The sequence below is a fragment of the Sapajus apella genome, unplaced genomic scaffold (genome assembly GCF_009761245.1).
Source record: "Sapajus apella isolate SASKATOON/1434 unplaced genomic scaffold, GSC_monkey_1.0 scaffold10, whole genome shotgun sequence".
Lineage (NCBI taxonomy): Eukaryota > Metazoa > Chordata > Mammalia > Primates > Cebidae > Sapajus > Sapajus apella.
Genome location: NW_022436950.1, coordinates 12,562,414 through 12,579,674, shown reverse-complemented (window position 1 = coordinate 12,579,674; position 17,261 = coordinate 12,562,414). Strand labels below are relative to the sequence as shown.

Below are 17,261 nucleotides of genomic sequence, written 5' to 3'. Positions count from 1 at the left end.
GGGCATGTTTTATTTTGCAAACCATTGTTCTCCAGGAAGGAGCATTCTCTACAGCTGTGTCAGAGCCCACCTTCATCTCAGCTATGTGGGGTCATGGCCAGGTTTTCTATCACCTGATTTTGTCTCTCCAGCTACATGGAAAGGCTCGAGATAAGCCACTGACCCAAAGAAGCTCAACCCAGAGGTTGGGTGAGTGACAGAAAACTGACTCTGGGATGAGGATGGTATGGAGAGAATGTGGATCGGTCCTCTAGGAGGGCTGGAATTAGGAAACTGAGAGAAGAGAGAGAGATGAGGAAAGAAAGATGCATCAACAGATATCCTGAGGTAGAATTGGGCACTAGATGGCTGAGGCAGGCCAAGGTGAAGGGCAAAACTGAATATAGAGAAAACAGATACATTAACATGAAAAGCTGTCTCAAAAGAGAAAAATGATAAAAGAGAAGGAAAGTTGGCTTCATGAAAGGATAAACGATCAGCTTACTCCTGAGAGCTTCCCCATTCCTGACATAAAGTCTTATAGTCAATTTACTTAAAAAACTGAACTCTGCAGCCCAGTTGGACAGAAGGCACGGCCCCACCCATCACAGCTGGGTCCAAGGCTGCATCACCACAAGATGCTGCTCACTTACTCCTCCCCCTCCCCCCTCCCCTCCCCCTCCCTCTCCTCCCCTTCCCCTCCAAGAAGGAAATAAAACATAAGCACCCTGGGCCTTTGACGTCCACCTTGCTCACCAACCCAAGTAAGATCCACACCCTCTTTCCCAGCAGTAGTAATTTCCAGCATGTACATTCAGCAAATACCATTTTGTCCTCCTTTAACTCCATGAGAATTTTTTTTCTCTTCAATCCTTTATGAAAATTCCTAGACTCCAATTCCCCTGGGACTCCTTATGAGTCTCTGCCCAATGCTTTCCAAATGACAGGTTTGGAAACAAGATCTGAGATCTTCCAAATCATTTTCTCTACCACAGGGAATTTATTTTCTCTGCAACCCAGCCTTGAAAACAAATACACCCTGCTGGGGTTTTCATCAAATGGGAGAGGAGAAATGTCCAAGATTGGGGGACCAGATAAACAGAACACTGAGTATTGGATGCTTCCAGTCACAGAAAGGTAACAGAAGCATAAAAATGTCTTTCCCCCCTCTTCCAAAGTAACATTAAATCTTTGATTTCCATTTAATGATAACTTTTTGTTGGTTCAGTAAAATAATTTACTACTAACTCAATGACTCCATGTACTTTTCTTTTTGGCCTTTCAACACTGAGCCATCTGAATACTCTTTTTCCAAAATAATCTTTTTGATTGTCTGAACACCTGTTTGTATATACATTTCTCTTTCTAAAATAGAATTTTCAAATATTCAACTTTTGTAGAGAAATAAGCAGGCAATCTCAGAGGTCAGAAAAGTGTTCCCAGAAAAAGAATGACATGTCCTATTCACCTCCGTCCACCTGGACACCTTTGGAGGACTACATTGTTTTTCTGTTTGGAGTCAACATAACCATTTCCCAATACACAAGCTGGTGACTTGGTTTTGCTTTTCCTAAAATCCCACTTTTGGGGGTTGACCCTACCTTCAGACTTTTAAAGAATTTAGGTTGGTTTGAGCTCTTTATCAAAAACAGTCACTCTCATCCTACATCCTAAGGTTTTCAAAGTGGGTTATGAATCTGTGTGGTCCATGGGCCACTGGAATGTGGGTGGAGCTTCATGTTCTCTGAGAAGCAACAAGGAAAACTGGACAATTACTCAAGTAAATTCTCGAGAATGACTCGGAGTTCCAACTTGATCAGAACATGCTGGACTATAGCCAAGCCCACCCCCATCGTTCCTTCCCTCCAGATTCAGCTGAACTGCTTGAGAGTGCTGCAGAGTCCTCAGTTGACACTGGAGTTGAGTTTGCTAGTACAATTGGACCAGATCTCAGTTCACCCACCATCTGGCAATATTGGCTTTTATTATCATGTTCCCCTTGAGGTCTCCTCCCAACATCAACAAAAAATTTGACAGCAACCATAATAATGTCACTTCTCAGAACCACACAAAGGTGATACATGTTCCAAAAATACACAACTGACTTTCCAAATCAGAGGAACCCTTTGCCTCCAACTTAAGAATGACATCTTGATTCAGAGTGCTGTCAAGTCTCTTGCCGAAACCACTAATGCCCCACATTTCTCTTGGTCTATGACTTTCCCCCTGAGTAGGGCTGGAGACTCTATCTGAATTCCCTGGACCTTTCAGATCTCCCGGAACCGCCTTGGGGGTAAACTCCAGCAGTAACACTCAATAATTCCAGTGGGCAGGGTCTACTCCCAACTACAATGTGAGGCTAGCATGTGCCTTCGATGACTTCTCACCTCTGCTGCCACTTCCCCTCCATCGAAACAATCTACCTCCCTTCATTGCTATCTGTGTGCTCATGGTCAGTGAATGAAAGCAGAGCTCTGAAGTTAAGAAGATTTGTGTTCAGACTTTGATGACTCCAATCATATAAGTAATTAATTATGCAACTAAAAATTACACTTCACCATGTAATCCTTAGCAAGTGTATAGCCCCTCTGAGCACTTGATTCCTCAGTGTGTAAAATTAACACCTCATGGACTTAAATGAGTAGGACTTGGTGCCTAGGGCAATGCATGGCATGTAGGAGCAGCTCAGTAAATGTTTCTTTCCTTCCTTTCTAATCTGCCATGGAGAAAGAAAAAGAACTCACAATATATTAGAGAAAAGCAATAAAAGTAAAAACCCAGCTGGGTGTGGTGGCTCACACCTGCAATCCCAAACTTTGGGATGTCAAGATGGATGGATCGCTTGAGCCCAGGAGTTCAAGACCAGCTGGGGCAACATGGTGAAACTACATCTCTACAAAAAATACACACAAAAGATTAGCTAGGTGGTTTGCATGTGCCTGTAGTTCTAGCTACTTGGGAGGTTGAGGTGGGAGAAGCATTTGAGCTTAGGATGCAAAGGTTGCAGTTAGTGGAGATCACACTACTGCAGCCATCCTGGGCAACACAGCAAAACCCTGTCTTAAAAAAAAAAAAAAAAAAAAAAAAAAAGTGAAGGCCAAGGCCTACCAGACAGACCTCAGGAAGAAGGAAAGACTTGATTTAGGAAAGAAGGAAGATCTGGGAAAATGAAAAAAAAAAAAAAAAAAAAAAAAAAAAAGGAATAAGCTATGACAGTACCTTATAAAGTACCTTTTAAACATCAGGAGAGAAAAATTACCAGGGATAAATTTTTCAGTTAGTTAGAAGGAGATATACAGAAGGACAATTCTAGGTAAAATCAGTTAGCATAAATTTACCCTGAGAATAAAAGACTGGAAAAGATATACCACACAAGCAATAAACATAGGAAACCTATAATGGATATCCGAACAGCACATAAAATAAACTTCAGGATAGTAAGTTGCCCTTGATAATGATTTACAAATTAATATTGCAGGAAGTTATAAATATATGTGCTTAACAACAGAACTTCAAATTAGATGATGTAAAAACTGCAAAACTGAAGGGAAAAAAAATGGACAAATCCTGAAATATAGTTGGGAACTAATAATCTCTTGGTTTTTGATAGAACAAAGTACAATATCAACTAAGACACAGAAGATTGGAACAACACTATCAACCATCTTTACTTAATTTAACACATACTAGGACACTATACCAAACAATCATAGTATATATTCTTTTCAAGTGGACATGGCAGGTCCACCAAGATAGACCATATGGTGGATCATAAAACAAGTTTCAACACATTTCAAAAGACTGAACTCTTGCAAAAAATTACATTAGAATTCAATAATAAGCCATCTAGGAAAGTCTCAAATATTTGGAAATTAAACACCACACTTCCAAATAACCCATGAGCTAAAGAAGAAATCAGAAAATATTTTGAGCTGATTGATAATAAAAACACTATATATCAAAACAGGATGCAACTAACCCAGTGCAGAAAAGAATCTTCTAGGTAAAAAAGTTCATGTTAGAAAAGAAAAAAATCAAAAATCAATTACCTAAGCCTCTATCTTAGAAAACTAGAAAAGAAGAACAAATTAAATCTGAAGCAAAATGAAGGAAATAATAAATATTAAAGAGGAAATTAACAAAGGAGAAGGCATTCAAACAGTAGAGAAAAATCAACGAAACCCAGCGTTGGTAGTTTGGCTCTGTATACAATTGATAAGTCTGAAAACTTGGAAATGTTAAAAATGACAATATGATAGTAACAAATGACAAAGGGGATTAAAAAGATAATTAGACAATCTTCTTACAATAATATACCAATAAATTTAACAATGTAGAGGACATAAATAATTTTGTGAAAGACATCAATTATCAAAACTGACACAAGAAGCAATAGAAAATTTAAGTGGCCCTATAGCAATTAAATTTATAATTAATGAACTTTGTAAGTAAAAATCTTCCCCAAAGAAAACTACAGGGCTAGTTGGCTTTACTGATTAATTCTATCAAACATTTAATAAAGAAATGATACCAATTTTTTTACATACGCTTTCTGAATATAGAAAAAAAGAGAATGCTGGCCAACTTATTTGATGAAGCTAGCATTATTCAGATGACATAACTGACAAAAATATTACAGGAAAATTACACAGCAACATCTTTTGTGAATATAAACACAACTCTCCTTAGCATAATATTAACAAATAAAATCTATATATACATAAATGCAAATAACCTAGAATAGCCTAAGCCATTTTTATAAAAAGCAACAAAGTTGAAAGATTTACACTAGTCTTGCTAAAAAACTACAGTCATAGGAATTATGGTAAACAAATAGACATATAGATAAATGGAACATAAAGACTCAAACATAGACAATCAATTGATTTTTCACAAAGGTGCCATGGCAATTTAGTGGGGGAAAAGTCTTGTCAACAACTGGTGCTATAATAACTGAATATTCACATGGAAAAAAAATTTAATGAATCCTTATTTCATGCCATACCCAGAAATTAACTTGAAAGAGATGATTGAGGTAAAAGTAACCATACTACACAAGAGAAAAACATAGGAGAAAATTTCTTCAACTTTGGCGTAAGTATAGAATTCTCACTCAGGTAATGAGAAAAGCACAAATCACAAAATTTTAAAAATTATAAATTGTATTCCATCAAAATAAAACTTTTGCTTCTTAAAAAATACCAATAAGAAAATGAAAAAGACATTCCCCAGAATAGGAGAAAATACTCACAGTACTTGTATCTAACATTGATCTTGTATCTACAATATATCAATAAATCTTACAATTCAACAATAAGAAGATCAAAAGCCAAATTTTAAGTGGAAAAAAGATTTGGATAAGCACTTCATGAAAGAAGCGATATGAATGTTCAATAAGTACATGAAAAGGTGTTCAACATCATTAGTTATTGGAGAAATGCAAAACACACTGGAATACCTCTGTATAAACATTAGCATGGCTAAAATAAAAAAAAAACAGCAAAATAAATATATGGAGTGACTGGAACTCCTATGCACTGTATTATACCTTGCATTGAGAAGGTAGAATGATAAAACCACTTTGGAAAACTATTTCTTTTATAATTAAATGCACATCTACCACACGACCCAGTCATTTCATTCCTAAGTATTTACTTCAGAGAAATAAAATTGCATGGCCACACAAAGACTTGTAGAAAAATATTCGTAGTAGCTTGATTTGTAGTAGCTCCATACTGGAAACAATCCAAACATCCAACAACAGGTAAATGAATTTTTTTTCAAAGTGTGATCTCCACACAATGGAATACTCCTCAGCAATAGAAAGGAACAAATACGAATCCACACAACATGGATGAATCTGAATATTGCTATGCAGAGTCAAAAAAGCCAGATACAAGAAAGTATACATCAAAACAAAATTCTAAAAAATGCCAACTAAAACACAGTCTATAGCGACAGAAAGCAGATCAGCAGTGGTCTGAGAATGGGTTGTAGAAAGAGGAATTGATGGCAAAGGGGCAGAAAGAAACCTCTGGGAGTGATAGAAAAGTACTACAGCTTAATGGGTGGTGATAGTTTCACAGGGTGGATGCGTCAGTGAAACTTCTTCAGTTCCATGCTTTAAGTGGACGCAATTTATTGAACATAGATTATACCTCAAGAAATGTACTTTTAAATTCCCTAATTATATAGTTTGACTCTGCGTCCTCACACAAATCTCATCTCGAATTGTAATCCCATAATCCCCATGTGTTGTGGGGATGGTTTCCCCCTACATCATGGGGGTAGTTCCCCCCATGCTGTTCTCAAGATAATAAGTGAGTTCTCATGAGATCTGATGGTTTTATAAGGGGCTTCCCCCTTGGCTCTGCTCATTCTCTCTCCTGCCGCCCTGTGAAGAGGTGCCTTCCACCATAATTGTAAGTTTCCTGAGGCCTCCCCAGCCATGCGGAATTGTGAGTCAATTAAACCTCTTGTCTTTATAAATTACCCAGTCTCAGGTAATTCTTCATAGCAGTGTGATAACAGACTAATACACCTAACAATGTGTATGCCCTCAAAGGCTTTGTAATACAGAAGAATAAATCACCACACACTATTTATGTGCTATATAATAAAGGTCTGGGCAAAGGTCTTCACAGGGACCATACTCTCTAATTTTTGACCTAGATCTTAAAGCACAGGTAATTGTAGCAGACAGACCAAGAAGAAGGTCCCTGCAAGCAGAGGGAAGAGCAAGGACGAAGGTGTGAGGTGAGGAAGTGTATATAGTGAAGCAGAAATATCATAAAAAGCTTGGGATGACACAAAATATAAAACAAAAAAGTTGATGTGAGACCACACTATCCTATTCCAACAAATGTGAAATCAGTTGTGAAGGCAAAGGGGAACTTCTGGAAGCTTTTAAACAAATAAATAGCACGATGTGTGTGACGGGTATTACTGACGTTTGCCACCTGTTTCCCACTCTTTCAAGGCATGTGGTAGATTTCACTTCCCTGCCCCTTATAGAATACAGCATGATCACAGGATCCATTTGGCCATCAAAATGTGAATAGAAGTAGCCTGTGTCACATCCAGGAGGAAGCTTGCAGGGTAGTTTTAGTCTAGCACATTCACTTCCCCTTCTGAGGTGAATAGAGATGTTGAAAGGGAATTTCCAGGAGGTCCCTGAGTGGCTACGAGAACCAGAGCTCCCCCATCCCACTCCCACCACCCCATGTCCTGTAATAAATATGTAGTGTAAATGATGGGAAAGCTCCCATGATGACAAGCCTCTGGATTGGGGGAATTGTTTGTAATTGCCCCTAGAGTCCCCTGTCCTTGCTAGCACAATGTGCAATTTTAATTGTTAACTCTGATAATTACATAGAAGATGAGTTTAAGAGTAGAAAGCTTGCAGGACAGATAACTAGCTAGATGGCTACTATAATCCAATAGTGCAAGGCAGGAGCCATAAACTTAGAGAAGCAGAAAAAGAGTCCACAGATGCAATGGCAAGAACTGAAATGAGTTGGTAATCACTGAGATTCTAAAAGCATCTAAGAGGCTAATTGTTTCAGATGTGTTGAAAAGAGAAAGTTCTTGAAAGAAAAACGATGACTAAGAGGGGAGATGAAATAAAACAAGATGAATGAAGCAGCTATGGGCAGTATAAGAGGTGTATTTTATATCTTATCAAAAGCAGAGGCATGTTCTTCTGCAATGAAGGCTAGAGGTAGAACATGAACTTAGGAAGAAAACAGACTACGTGTGAATGCTGGGTGAATTTGACAAGCCATTCAACTTCATTTCTGCACTTATTAATTCATTCGGCAAATAGTAATAGCTTCATTTATTCATTCAACATCAGTAAAAAACACAAAAATGGCCCCTGCCCTAATGGGGCTTACACTGAAATGTAGTGAAACAGATACAACTATTTAAACATTGTGTAGAAAATGGACATGATACTGTGATTACAAAAAGGAGGCAAAAATAATTACATAGGACTTGTCAAAGGCAGTGACCACTCATCTTGTTTAAAACCCCTATATGGCATCAAAGTAAAAAACAGAGATCTTTGTGTCCTCTGAATGTACAAAAAGAACCATCCTCCTTTCCTCTTGCTATTTTACATTTAAAGAACCAACCGTTAAAATCAATTCTCTTGACCCAAAGTCGATTTTTTAAAAATCAAGACTTCTGGTTAATTAACACCACCTGGTGAGCCTTTCAAAGATTGTTCTAAAGGTGGCAGGTGGGGAATGGGTGGTTAAATGTGGCTTTTAGATAAGCAGCTTCTCCAGCTTTCAGGTACCAGATCACCTGGAGATCTTGGTCCATTTGGGATTTAATTCAGTGGATCCAGAGTGGGACCTGAGACTCTGCATTTCCAACAAGCTCCCAGGGATGCCAATGCTGCTGGTCTCAAGGGATGCCAAGGCAAGGTTCTAGAGGCCTTGAAAGTGTACTGTCCTCAAGGGAGCTCAGGGGCTGTGCTTGCCTCCCAGCATTGGGTACTGAGCTCAGAAGAGCATCTCTACCACGTGCCACCATTTCTCATCAGGGCCACCTGTTTTCCTTTGTACAAAAAAAGAATCAAATTTCACTATGTGACTATTATGTGAAGATCCTGCACAATGAGTTTCTGCTAGCTTATTAGATTCCAACAACTCCCTCAAGTGGGTACTGTGAGTATGTCTATTTTATAGAAGGTAAAACTCCAACCCAGAGAGTTTAGGTCATGCTAGTAAGTATGGAAAGCATTCAAAACTCCAGAGTCTACTCCAGAGGTCAAGCTCTCCAGCACTGCCTCTTTCTTGCCGTAGTTACATCACGAGTTTCTTTCTGGCTCTGTTTCTGGATCAGAAATGACTCGCAGTTGACTGCTACTTCCTGTTCCAAAGTTGATAAAACCAACTCTAGTCCTGCAACAAAATGAGTTGGTTTCAGGAAAAGGTAATTAAAATTCAAATTGAGGAATCTTCTGGAATTCGGCAAAGAGAAGAAACACTTAACATTAGCATTGAGATTGTTTTGTTTGTACTGTTAAAAATGAAGTAGTGTCAGTTTGTGAAAGACTATCATGTGACTCTCAGAACTCTTGGACACTGTCACTTTATCAACAGAACACCTGCTGTTTCATTCCACAAGAATGGCAGAAGTTTCCATTAAGAACCTTTCCTACCAATGCAAAGAAGCTACTGCATAGCACATTGCAACATCTGTGATATGGTCATAAACTCTGCAGTGTTCCTAAGTTGTAATGAATTAGAGTTTGACATATGTGCTTTTTATTATTCTACTAAGAAGAGACCATAACTCAACATGTGCATGAAATTTTCACATATGTGTGAGAAGAGGGGTTCTCAAACTTGATTGTGCATGAGAATCTACAGGAAATTTTAAAACAACTAGAGAGTCTGATAAAATTGGTTTGGAATGGTCTGGGTATCAGCATTTTTTTGATGCTCCTGAAGGCATTCTAATGCACAACCACAGTTGAGAATCACCGGCATAAAAGACAGAAAGGAGACTGTAGGATTCACGCTATAGTCAAAATAAAAGGAACAGGAGGAATGTCTTCATTTACTGTTAGGGTTTTGCCTATCTGCATGGCTACAAAGGTCTGAGATACCAGTAGTCCCCAATTTTAACTGCAAGCAAGTGATTCCCTACAATCAGTGACCAACTGCATAGATCGTACTTGGTGTCTGAAACCAATCTGAGCCAATATCAGCAACACTGTTCCAAGGCAAAGATCCTTAACCTGAGGATGGAATTCAGGCGATCTGTACAGGAAACTCAAATAGGAAAAAAAGGTGTATCTTTGTTTTTAGTAACATATCACAGAAGTTCAACATGTCCTTTCTTTATGGGCATAGGCAACAGACCACAGTAGTATTGGCAGTTCTTGATAGTTTGCACCCCGTGGTATTTTCATGTCACATTTCAGTTTGGGCTGTTATCTAAAATACCATTTGCAGTCATCACTACTTTGATACTACAGTTGCTTAATCGGCCTGCTGTTAAATCTAGCTATTTAATGCAATAATGATGTTGCACCTATGTTACTATATCACGACTTGAGAACTTCCATAATTGCATTCCAATAATACTGATTCTGGTTTGATTGTATTTTATGCATTTCACAACATTTGCTGAGAAGGAGTCTAAATGTTTTACCAGAGCCAGTGCGGTTCCCTGGGACAGGAAACGGCGAGAGCCTGCTGGAGGACAGTGCCCTGACAAGCCAGACACCGCGCATTGGCATCCTACGCCACCCCTAGGAACGGCGCACCCTGATGAGAGCTGGGTCTTGTTTTGCCCTGCATTTCCGCAGATAAGACTTGGCCTGAAAAGCAGTTCAACTCAACGGAGAATAGGATGGGCTTTCTCTTTCTCCTCAGCTGCCTCTTTCTCTTGGCATTTTGGAGTGACCCGACTGCCAGGCCGGTAACTCGAGCCTCCAAATTAATCAAAACACACAGCACCCAGTTAAAGCCCAGGCAGACAAACCCGGGAGCCAGACGAGCTCTCCTCTGGTGACCCCCGGGCCACAACTCCCTAGCCGGCCTGCCACCGCCCCTTGAATGCCACGCTCCCTCCACTGCCCCTCCCAGGCAGGTGCCCGGGCCCCCGGACAGCGGTTGCCCCGCCTATGGGCGCCTTACCTGTGGGGACGCCCGCAGCGCCGGGAGCTGTAGCCTCGCCGGCCCACGAGACGCGCACCTCCAGCCCCAGTCCACCCGCGCCCCGCTGCCTCTTCGCGGCGCTTTCGCTGCCAAGCCCGGCGGCCGCAAGTTGGAGGCGGGCTGGAGGCGGGGAAGGCGGACAGATGCACCGCCGCGGGCGCGGGAAGCAAGCGGGGCCTCCGGAGTGCAGACGCCCGCCGCGCCTCCCGCTTAATCTGGGCTGGGCCGCTGGCCACTCCCTCCACCCTGCGCAGTCACCTCCCCACCCGCACACCCCCAAACTCCCCACCTCCGACCCGTACCCCACGTCCCCGTCTGGGCCCCGGACCTGGGGAGCATCACCTCCTTAACCCCTTACCCTGGATCCGCGCCCACCTGCCCCGCAGGCGCCCAGCCCTTTCTCTTGCCTCCTGGGCACGATGCCCGGATAGAAGGGACACTGCCTGGTAAGTTGGGAGGGAGGGGGGTACGAGGGCGGGACCTAAGCCACGTCTTCCCTCCCTTGGAGCCACAACCAAAAAGCCTGAGTGGGGAGGGACGGACCGCGCGACCTAGCCCTACAAAACCCGCCCCGGCCGAGTGGCGAGGCGAGCTCTCCAGCCCGGGCTCCCGGAGCCGCGCTACGAAGGAGAAGCTGTGACTTGAGAGCCTGCGGGTCCCCGGACTTGCTGGGGCTCTGAGCGCGCGCCCACCATGAGCCCCCGGATGGCGCTCAGGCCGCAGGTGCTCCTGCTGGTACTCCTAGCGGGGGCAGGCGCGGCCGGCAAGGTGAGTGGGGGCTGCGCGACCCCCACCCCCGCACTTTCATCCCCCCTCTCCGCGTCCGGGGGACATGCTGGCCCCACCCGCAGCGGCGCGGTCGTGGAACGGCTACCGAGCTGGTGGCGGGGCTGTGGGCTCCACGCAGGTCCCGGGACAGGCAGCAGGAGAAAGCGAGCAAGCGGTGATGCCCCGGAACAGGTGGAATGCGCGGGGCTGGGGGAAGAGGCGAGGAGGGGGCTTGTCCAGTGCCTAGGGGTCAGGGATGGAGGGGACAGGCCTCCAGAGGTCAGTAAATTAAAAAATAGACACATAGATAATCGCCAAGGATGATACGTGAGAACACCGGATGTGGAGATGCAGGGTGTCACGCTGGTGAATCAAAGCAAGCAGCTTGGCTGAGAGCACAGAGGGCTGGCAGGGGACACCTGCAAGGAGTCCCATCCGCCACTTCCTAGCTGGGACCTCGCACAAAACTCTGACCTCTCTGGGGTTCAGTTTCTTCCTTGCAAAACTTGCCCTCCAGTGTTCCTTTGCTATTGTTGGGAAAAGCAAATGCACTCGCTGAAAAATTAAGAGCGCCTTAGAAATAGAACTCAGGTTAGAATCAATTAAGCAATCTGTCACTTTGATTGTTAACTTGGAAGTTGAGTGAAATTGGATTTATTTAAATCCACCCGGTATTTCTTATTCTTTGCCATTCAAGAGAAATCGAATGTCCTTGAAAGGATTGTGCCTCCTAGAGTTAACTCACTTGATTTTACCTTGTGAAAGTGAACTTTAACTTTTCAGATGCTTTATTTTTGCCCTTCAAAAAGTTGATTTGGATGATAATGTGGCATAGTAAATTTCATTTCCAAGGATGAGATGTTTTTACAAATTTTATAATTGAGATTATGATTGGAAATTAATGGTCACAGAAATATTTATATGTGTTAAATGAAAAGAATTTTAGAACCTAGGGTCACATATAAGTTTTACTTATTTAAATTGCTATCACCTATAACTGCAGACATTATAGGTGAAACTAAAAGCCCTCTCTGACCACCCCCATACTTCTCCCCATTTCCCTGACTTCCAAGAGGTATCCACTTCACCACTTTGATTTTTTTTTCCAAATATTTTCCATGCATTTACACACACGTATATGAACCCACAAACTATATGTTTTTGTTGGCTTTTTAACATAACTGATACCATGCTGTATTCCTTTGAAACCTGTAGACCGGTCCCTGTCATATTTAAGATCTTCCTGTTTTTCTTTTTGCTTTGTTGCAAAGTTTTTCACAATATGCCAAAGTTAACTGAACCATTTCCCCATCAGTTTACATTTAGGTTACTCGCCGTTTCACATTCTAAAGGACATTTGTAATCCATGTAATCTTCACGTAGCTGGTTCTAACAAAAACGCACTTTGCATGGATTAGGCATTCTCAGCATTTAAAATTAGGAATTCCCAGTATTTAAATACTGCTGGACATGATAGATGAGACTCATGCAAGTCAGTGGGTATTATCTACCAGCTTTAACCAGGAAGAAAAATAATTCAAAAAAGCAAAATCCTAAAGAAAATGTATGCTGTGGGGAAGCCTGGGAAAGAGCTCCAGAGCAGGGTTTGCACATGTTTCTGAATTTAGAAGAAGAGGAATGAGATTGGGAAAGGGGTGGAAGCATTGTACTTGTGTAAGGATCAGCCTGAAAAAGTAATGCTTGGGGACCATGCAAACTCTAATCATACCATTTTCAATTCTGTTGTTATGTTCCTTTATTATTTTTACATGTAAACTTTTCTGTTTTGAGTTTGGCCAAATCTTGGTGACTTCTTGCTGAAATTAATACATTTGTATTTTCTCAGCACTGGAAGTAAGTCTTTCATTAAAAAGTTTTCAGGATTATCATTTCCAGTGTACCCACTGGGTTGGAGAGAAAATATGCCTTCATCTTGTAGAAAAAGGAATCACAACATTAACTGATAATCAGGCGATGGGCAACAACATGGCTCCCTTCACAGAGAAACTCTGCTGTTGGGCAAGGCTGCTGACCACTCAGAGACTCAGTTTTCTCATCTGTAAAATGAGAGAGTTGAAAGCCCAATGGGGCCAGCAGGTGAAGTGATGAGTGAGGCGATGGGGTAAGAGACAATCTTCAGAGCCAACTAGTTGTTAGCATGCTAGAATTCAAGTGCAATTGTGCCAGCATCACTTCAAGAGAGAAGTTGGGAATCCAGGTTTTTATTAGAAACTTCTCTCATTCCAAATATTAGCAACTAAGCCAAAACTTTATAAAAACATAGTGTGGGCCAAACAATGTAAAAGTGAGAGCTGAATGTAACTTTGGAGCCATTATATTTTATGATTTTTGTAATACTTAGTTAAGGACATGTTTCGCTCTAAATTTTTTCAGTTTTACTTTAGTATTTCTCAAAACAGGGAAATCGCAATGGTGTTGACTCTACGTGCTAAGTTTGTTTAGTCCGGGTGGAACTGTCCACCCACACAATTTGTACTGATGTGCCCGGAATGAAATACCTCTGCTGCTTTGCACAGGCATCCAGTTCCAGGCCAGCTGCCCAGTGCATCCCCAGGTTTTATAGCTGTCAGGGATCAGCTCACCCACTTGAGACAAGGAGGCATTTTGCTGTTGTCTCAGGCAATATATCTGGGAGTGGAGGTATAGAAAGCCCCATTTTTGATTTCTGGATGAGGTGAGGTTCACACACTAAGATATCATGGTTTATCCTTCTTTTTGCTTTAGCATTCCAGACAGGGCAGCAATATGAGAAGCAAATATCAAAAGTTGAAAACACCTGCATTTGGGGAGGATGCTTTCTCACCGGACTTCATTTTCAAATTTCAACATTTAGTTAAATTAGAAAACAAAAAGTAATGGAACAGATGGCAACTTATCTACTTCTGAGATTAAGCAAGTATTAATATACTTTGACTTGTTTGCTCTCTGACTTCTTCCTTTAGGAAAAAAAATCAATACAGAAAGTCATACACACATTCTTTACCTCCTCTTTCATCCCCAAGTTTATGTATGTAATTCCCCTGCACAATTTTATACTGCGTGTGTGTGTGTGTATGTGTGTGTGCGTGTGTGTTCTCCATAAAAAATAAGTATTACTGTTTTGTGGTCTTCCAAATGTAATAAATAGTTTCACATTATACATATCCATTGGAGCTTGCTTTTTATCACTCCATATTGTGTTTTTGGATTTTATCCATGTAGATACATATAGATGTGATGTATTTGAAGTAATAGCTGCTGCACAGTATCCAGTTATATAAAGTATGATTTATTTTTCCATTCCCCTAAATAAAGTAAGCTTGTCTTTATAATTTTATAAAGTTGCAATTGTGTATTTTGCTATATGCACCGCTGTGACAACTAGAATTTGAATTCCTGACTGGTTCATTAAAAAAAATATTTAAAATATATTAGGAATTGACAAGTTCATCTGCAAAAGGGTTGTGCCAACAATGCACCAGAGTGCCTATTTCCCTATATCTTTGGCAAAGCTTGGTGTGCTTAGATGTTAATGGTGTGAAATGAGATCTTGTTTTGACTAGTGAGTCTGTAAACTTTTTCACATTTTAACTGGCTGTTTATATTTCCCTCAGTGTGAACTGCGTAATACAACTTTCTGCCTGTTTACCTAGTGAACTTTGCCTTCTTGTTGCTAATTGGAAGTTATTTATATATTTAGATATAAAACTTTTGGCATTAAATTGTATAGCAAGTATTTTATTCCAATCTTTGGTTCATCTTTGAGTTATTGGTGCTTTAATGTATAATACTGTTTTCACTATAATCTCAAACTTACCTTTTTTTATTGACATTTTTTCTTTTGTACCTTGTCAATTTTTTTTTTCCTTTCCTAGGATTATAAGAATGTTCTTCTACATTAAAAAAAAAAAAAAAGTTTCATAGTTTAACTCTTTTAGATTTAGATCTCTTAATCCTGGAATTATTTTCTACTTATGAGATCTAGTTTTGTCTATTTCCATGTAAATGACAAATTGTCCCAACATTTTAAATCAAATAGTATACTCTTTCCTTCTTTGTTTTGCAGCGTTCTAGCTGCAAACATGTATCCCAAGTACCCATTCATACGTGGGTCTATTTGTAAGTTCTCTATTCCATTGGTCCAATTTTTTTTGTCCCTCCACCAATACCACTCTGTTTTTGATCACTATCTTTATATTAAATCTATATCTGGTAGGACAAGTAGAAGACAGAACAGTTATCCCTGTCATTATTATTCTTTAAATTTATGACAGGTATTCTTTCCTCTTTGCTCTTCTGGCTGAATTTTAGCATCTGCACGTCAAAGGTCCATCAAAGATTCCTGTGGGATGTTAACTGGCATTGCTTTGAACATATAGGTTAACTGTTTGTTGTTGAAGTATAAACACATGGGTGGTGCACAGAAATGCTACTAATTTTTAATTTTTGATGTTGAATCAAGCAATCTTATTGCATTTTCTTATTATTTCTAACAGTTTGTAGATACTCTTAGATTTTTTAATGTAACTAGTCACATTGTCAGTGAATTAGTTTTTCTTCCTTTGTAATCTCTTTTTTTCCTTGTATTCCTTGTATGACCAGCCGTATTAGTCTGTTTTCATGCTGCTGATAATGACATACCGGAGAGTCGGTAATTTATATTAAAAAAAAAAAAAAAAAAAAAAAGGCTTAATGGACTCACAGTTCCACGTGGCTAGGGAGGCCTCACAATCATGGCAGAACAAGGAACATCTTACATGGTGCCAGGCAAGAAAGAAAGACAGCCAAGTGAAAGGGGAAACCCTTTATAAAAACATCAGATCTTATGAGATTTATTCATATCACAAGAAACTGCCCCATGATTCAATTATCTCCCACCAGATCCCTCCCACAACACGTGGAAATTATGGGAGCTACAATTCAAGATGAGATTTGGGTGGGCACACAGTCAAACCATACCACCAGAACTTCAGTGCAATGCTAAATAAAAGCAGTATATATTTTTTTCTCATTACTAAAGTTAGAGGAAATATTTCTAACATTTTATTATGATTTTTTCTGTAGTGTTTTAATAATTCTCCTTATCAGGTTAGGGAGTTTCACTTCCTAATATTACTGTCATTGTTCTACTTAATGACTGGATATTAATGTTATCATTTATTTCATTTGCATCTATTTTAAGAAAATCATGTATTCTTTAGTCAGTCAAGGTAGCAAAAATAAAATTAATTTATTTTTAAAATATTTAGCCATCCTTGGATTCCTGTGGGTCAAAATCTAGTCATAATGTCTCTTCATAAAACATATCCTATTATTAAACGTGGCACAAATATGGAAAACTACATTAACAAATGTAGCATTTCATGGCTTATTAGCTGAATACCCACATAAAGACCACTAGGGTCAAGGAACAGCACACTGACAGTACCCAGAAATTACCCTTATATCTCTCTCAGCCACAGCACCCTTTCTTTTCCCTGAAAGAAACTAGAATCTGACTTCTAATCATCACTTCCTTGCTTTTTAAAATATCTTTATCATCTAAATACTTATTCCAAGTGCCGTATTTTGGTTCTGCCTGTTCTGAACTTTATGTATATAGATTCACACACTGTGAGATAGCATATGTAAATTCCTAGTGCCATGCTCAGGGTATAAATGTAGCTAACACAGGAGTGGGCGCCTGTGAGAGTCCACCTAAGACATATACGCTATGGCCGTATGTTTGCTGACACCTCTAAACAGGAAAGTTGAGATCTTAAATAACTGTTGTGTATGATGGAGCAAAATCCACATATGCTTTACTTTGTGGAATGGAGCTGTTGGCTTGAGCTG

The 17,261-nt window shown here is 40.2% G+C and overlaps 2 protein-coding genes across 4 annotated transcripts in view; one reads left to right on the top strand and one right to left on the bottom strand.

Moving 5' to 3' along the window:
• Window positions 1-11,387, bottom strand: part of COL4A4 (collagen type IV alpha 4 chain) — a 186,299-nt gene extending 174,912 nt beyond the window's left edge. For 2 of the 3 annotated variants that reach the window (XM_032277605.1, XM_032277601.1), the window contains exon 1: window positions 11,017-11,387. The gene's annotated coding sequence lies outside the window, so the exon portion shown is untranslated. Of the gene's footprint in view, window positions 1-10,637; window positions 10,877-11,016 lie in introns of those variants that run through there. The other variant, XM_032277604.1, reaches the window with a different exon arrangement.
• COL4A3 (collagen type IV alpha 3 chain) overlaps window positions 10,909-17,261 on the top strand; it is a 146,182-nt gene continuing 139,829 nt past the window's right edge. Inside the window, exon 1 of the mRNA XM_032277608.1 lies at window positions 10,909-11,104. The gene's annotated coding sequence lies outside the window, so the exon portion shown is untranslated. The remainder of the gene's footprint in view (window positions 11,105-17,261) is intronic.